This window comes from Lutjanus erythropterus, chromosome 2, assembly GCF_056507025.1.
Source record: "Lutjanus erythropterus isolate fLutEry1 chromosome 2, fLutEry1.hap2, whole genome shotgun sequence".
Classification (NCBI taxonomy): Eukaryota; Metazoa; Chordata; class Actinopteri; order Lutjaniformes; family Lutjanidae; genus Lutjanus; species Lutjanus erythropterus.
The window spans coordinates 31469140-31475139 of NC_139318.1; positions in this window are offsets into that span (position 1 = coordinate 31469140).

Consider the following 6000-nt stretch of genomic DNA (forward strand, 5'->3'; position numbering starts at 1 on the left):
GTAAGAAATGTTTGAATTATTACTATTTTTAGATTCTTGTAACCTATTGGTACTTTTTTAACCAAGGATCTAAATACTTCCATGCTTCCACCACTGCCTATTCTTTTGACTCTTGCAATATACAAACCAGCACACTGTGACGGCCTGTAATAGGACTATAACTGAGTGTTTCTGTCTGTCTAGAATTTCTTTTTTCTCCCTCATGAGATCCACTTTAGCTCCGTGGTCCGCCACTCACAAGACAAAGCCTCCCCAGCTCTTTTACTCCTAACAGAGGATCGTTCAAAGCTTTACATTTGATGTCTTAGTGCCATAACGATGTGGTTTGGAGGACTGGAACGATTGTTTATTTATGAGAGACATATTGCGCTGCAGGAGAGGGATAATATCTTCAAGTGGGTCAAAAGAGTGCGTTCGTCTCTGCGCTCGAGACGGGTGACCAAGAGTATCAGATGTCCCCGTCTATTGAGTGATTGTGTGGAACAGAAGTGAAGTGTTCTTGACTCGTGTTTCCTTCTCTGGAGAGGAGACTGATGTGGGCACTTCCTGGTGATACTGATCAAGAGGACGGAGAGGGATCAAGACAGGGTTTTTAGATTAAAGCAGCGTTCAAAACTGTCAAAACTGCTCCTTGACAGATGCAGAAGGTCCAGAGTTTGAATGTGCAGCTGGAAAAAGGCTGTAAGGACTCACAGACACGGTGAGAGCAGTGGGCAGGGCGTACAATACAGAAATAGAATGACATTATAGGTAGGTAAAATAAGCAGGCCGTACCTAAAGGGGACTTTATTACTTATAACCTAAAACCCCTAAAATCAAAACAAAAAGGCCAAGCCGCACCATATGTGTGCAAGAGGAAGCTCAAGACTTCTCTCCTTTAGACCACCCAACGCTTCACCCACACACGCTCCTGAAAAACACTGTGCAGGACCGAATCAACCAAACTTCACATATTTCACAAGATCCTGGAACTAAATTTAATACTTTCATTTCATGTTCCAGAGGTGGCAACAGTCTTTACTCAAGTAGAAGTATAGGTACCTGCATTTAAAAAAAAAAAAAAAAAAAAAAAAAGAAAGAAAGAAAAAGGAAATGTTGAAGTACTGACTCGACTTCTTTTCTCAAGTAAAAGTGAAAAGGTACAGGCTTTGACATTTACTCAAAGTATATAAGTGAGAAGTAGCCCCTTGAAGGACATTTCTACTAACTGTTTCTGGGCAAAGCCAACTGAACTTCACCTTTACTCCCCTGTCCTGTCTCCCACTCTGTCTGATTTATCTCATTAAGTCTTTTATGTCTCGTGTCGTCTTTTGTCTCTTGTTTTGTTGCTTTTGTCTTGTTACGTCTTTTTCGTCTTGTTTTGTCATTTTTGACTTGTTATGCCTTTTATGTCATTTTAAGTCTCTCAATGTCTTTTTTGTCTTGTTAGGTCTTGTATGGTGTGATACAACTTGTTCTGTCTTTTCCATTTTTTCATCTTGTTATGTCTTCTTCCATATTTTCCATCTTGTTTTGTGGATTTTGTCTTGTTAAGTCTTTTATGTTTTGTTTCGTCTTTTATGTATTCGTATGTCTTGTCTTGCTACATGTTTTATGCCTTGTTACATCTTTTACATCTTGTTTTGTATCTTTTGTCTAGTTGAGTCTTTTATGTCCTGCTATGTCTTGTTACATCATTTATGTCTTGTATGTTTCTTTTGTCTTTTTACATGTTTTATATCTTGTCTTTTTTGTTGTGTCGTCTTTTATGTCTTGTTTTGTCATTTTTGTCTTGTGTTGTCTTTTATGTAACTTTAAGGCTTGTTATGTCTTATTCTGACCTTTTTGTCTTGTTACATCTGTTTCGTTTTGTTATGTCTGATGCGCATAATATGCACTTATGGATGCACCAAGGAATCGTCTATGCGTCCCATCCATTTAAGTTGCATTCAATCTTGATGTTGGGAAGGCTGTGTGCAAAAATTATGTTTGTTTTAAAATGTAGGGAGTAAAAGTAAAAACTTGTCAGAAAAAGTAATACTTAAGTGCAGATATTTATGTACAATCGCAAAGTATTTGTATGTAGTTACTTCCCATCTCTGATCTATTCTTTTATCACAACTAAAACAGATTAAAGGTGCTGTCATGTGTCATTTCTATTTCTCTACAATGAAAAGTGTCCTGCTGCTGAAAAACAGTTGGGATAAAATTTTAATCAGCAGGCAAGATGGGACTTTTTTTTTTCAATTCAATCTAAGAAATGAACAATTCTCCACGCTCACTGAGTCTTCTGCAGTACAAATGTAGAAATTCTCTCAAAGCTCATGGCGCTTTGACTGAAAATAAAGAAGAAACCTTCCTTCCCCCCACTTCCCTGAAGCCACAGCATGTGGTCTACTCTGTTGCTGCTCTAAAAATGGAAGGCGGGCGGCCTCGGGAGAAGCCCAGAACAGCCTCCACCGTAATGGCCGTGTGGGTGTGGCCCCTCGTAGATGGCTTTTGAGGGGGCCCCTCCCGGACGCCCGCACCCCTTGCCAGCGCCCAAGGGCTCCAGGCTGCCTGACCAGAGACACCGCGATGCGGCCCACGCTGAACCCAGGCCGAGCCGGGCTATGGTGGGCTGGGCTAGGCCGGGGCCAGGACAGGCTGCACAGCTGCAGCACGGCAGGTTCCTGCACTCCTGCCCTCTGCTGGGGTCACAGAGGAACAAGACAACGGGGAATGTTTGGGATGAAAGAGAAAACAGTCCATCAGAGACTTGAATGGCTGAATGACTTAAGTTTTATGGACACCTGATGAACACAAGCAGGTGCCTCACTGACATATAGTTCAACGTTTTTTTTTTCGGTATGTTTTTATTCATTTGTTTTCATTTATTTATTAATTTATTAATCACCATATGTATGTTGTTGTAACTTCAATACTTTGTAACACTTTATTTAGAGAGATTTTTTTTCCATTTATCATACAGATTATTTTCATACGGTATCATCACATAGTACAAATACGCACAAATAGATCAAGGATACTGGAAAGTACCAGGAAACAACATTCAAAAAGCCAGATCATTTAAGAAAAACAAAAAGCAAACAAACAAAGATGTGCATCGTGCATCATTCAGGCACTGATAGGACAAATCACTTTTAGAAGCCAGGCAGACTATTCACGTAGTTTAGTTTGAGTCCCAGGTTTTGTAAAATCCTCATCCTAAAATTAAAAAAAAATCTTATGCTCTTATTTCATAAAATGAAAAAAATAATTAAGAACAAAAAGTAAAAAAACATTATAATGCTTTACCAATGATGATTTGTTTTGACATTTGCAACCTACAAGTGGTGGACTGTATCTCACTACATTTACTCATGTACTGTACAGTTGTACTTGAGTATCTGAATTTTATACAGTTTTATAGGTAACTCTGCCACATTTCAGAGGGATTTTTTTTACAGTTGTCTGACAGCTATAGTCAGCAGTTTATTTGAAGATAAAAAATATGACACATTGCTGTGGTGGAATGTAATTAAGTACATTTACTTAAATACAGATTTGAGGTACATGTACTTTAATTGAGTATTTTTATTGTACAACTTTACACTTCTGCTCCACTACATCTCACAGGCAAATTTGTATTTTTCACTCCACCAAATTTGTGTAACAGCTGTACTTGTAACTTTTTTAGATTAAAAAATGTCATGCTATTTATGTCCAATGAAAACCATGTATCTCCAAATTTGGGGAATGAGATTTTTTTTCCGATAAACTGGGGGTTGAGTTCTTCCTTGAAGGGTTGAGAAAATTCTCCTGCTACTTAAGATAAATAAACTTTTAAACCCCTCTTGGAATTTTCTGAGTTCCTGAAAAGTTGACTTTTTAGAGAAATGCAGTTCTCACAGGACAGCGACGCTGCAAACATATGATCTTGTAGAATTTGATGCATTATCGTAGATCAGAGGTTTCAGAGGCAGGCCTTCCCACAGGGGCTCCAAACAGTTTCAGGGGAGGCTGAGAATATATTACATTAGTTACTACATTAGTAATCAAAAGGAGGTCACATAGAAGAACCTAAATGTGTGTGATTTGGTTAAAGAGACATTTCAGAGATACAGTATTTGGGAATTTTACTGCTGTTTCGACTTTCTCAGAGTCAGAAACTAATAAATGTGACAGAACAGATCTTTGTAATGTATCTGATGTAGTCTGACATTATGTAAAAAAGCAATATCAGGTTGTGCTGGCTCAAATGATCATATTCATGATCCAATAGACATCCAGGATTTGAGTAAAACTAAGCAAGTAAACCCAGGGAGGTGAGGGGGGGTTTATCTGCTGAGAGGAGCACAGTCTCACCACCTGTAGATTAAACTACCCAACAGTATATAAATTAGTTAAAATTAACCTTAACCTTAAACATCTATGGCAGTAAAATGCAGCATACATATTAATGCATTACTAATATTAATCCAAAAATATCATATAGAAGTAAAACTCTAGTACTTTTACTTTTCATACTTTTAATTCAGTTTTGATAATAATGCACCCTTTTGCTTAACTATGCAGATAACACTTACATACTTTGCATACATATTTTCATGGTGTGGTATTAGTACTTGTACTGAAGTAAAAGATTCAGTATATAATAATATGGCACTTTAATATTTATTCTGTATTTAGCTGATAATGCTGTACTTTTAGTTAAGTAAATTTTTTTTGCATGGACTTATACTGCTTGTAACTGAGTATTTTTACACTGTGGCATCGCTACTTTTAGAAATAACATCTGAATGCTGCTTCCAGCAATGTGACATTTGAAGTAAAAACAAACACAGTACACTTCTGCAAAACACAGACAGTATGTGCAGTCAGCAGTAGGAGCCTGGCAAAGACTGACGCCAAAAAATGAGAGAATGAAATGAGCTGGTAAGCTATGTGCTACCATTTCCACTGTTTTAATGTGGTGAAGAAAAGGCTTTAATCCTTAAAAGGATCTTTGGCAGGTCAAACAAACACAGTTGCAATTTCATGTACGCATCCTGTAGAGGAGCAGCCTGTCATTGAAAGAAACATGCAGCACAGCAACAAACCCAGAAGATGAACTCCGTACATCCAAGACCATTTTTCACATCTTATAGCCGTGTCATGCCAGAGGTGGCACAAGTCCACACATTCTTTACTGAGGCAGAAATACAGATACATGTGTAAAAAAAAAAAGACTGGTAAAAGGAGAAGCACTGATTCAACGTCTTTACTCAAGTAAAAGTGAAAAAGTTACAGGCTCTAAAATGTACTCCAAGTATAAAAGTAAAAAGTCGCCTTCTGTAGGACATTTCTACCAGCTGTTTCTGTGCAAAGCTAACTGAACTTCACCTTTTCTCCACTAGTCTCCCTTTCTGTGTGTTTCATCTTGTTACATTGATTTTCATCATGTGACGTCTCTTCAGTCCTGTTAAGTGATTTTTGTTATTGTTACATCTTTCTCATCTCGTTACATCTTTACAGTCGTTTTCATCTTGTTACATAATTTTTGGTCTTGCTATACCTTTTCCTCCTGTTACGTCTTTTATGGCGTGTTTTTGTTTTATGTTTATTTTTGTCTTTTAGGTTTTTTGTCTTAATCTGTTATTTGTTTTGTTGCGACATTCTTTTGCTAATTTTTTCATCTTGTTGTATCTTTTTTGTCTTGTTACATTGTTTTTGGCCTTTTTCATCTTATGTACTTTTCATTGTTTTTCATCTTGTTACATCTTTGTCATCTTGTTTCATCATTTTAACATTTTTTTGTTGCGTTGTTTTTCACGTTTTTTGTCTTAAATATTGTATCTTTTTTTTTGCTTTGTTGCACCATTTTTTGCTTTGTTACATCTTTTTAGTTTGCTACCTCTGTTTTTGTTTTTCATGTTTTTCATCTTCTTCCATCTTTTTTGTCTTGTTACATCTTGTATGTTGTTTATCGTTTTGACTAATGTCTTTTTCATCTTGTTACGGCATTTTTTAAAATCTTGTTTTGTCTATTTTGCTTTATAT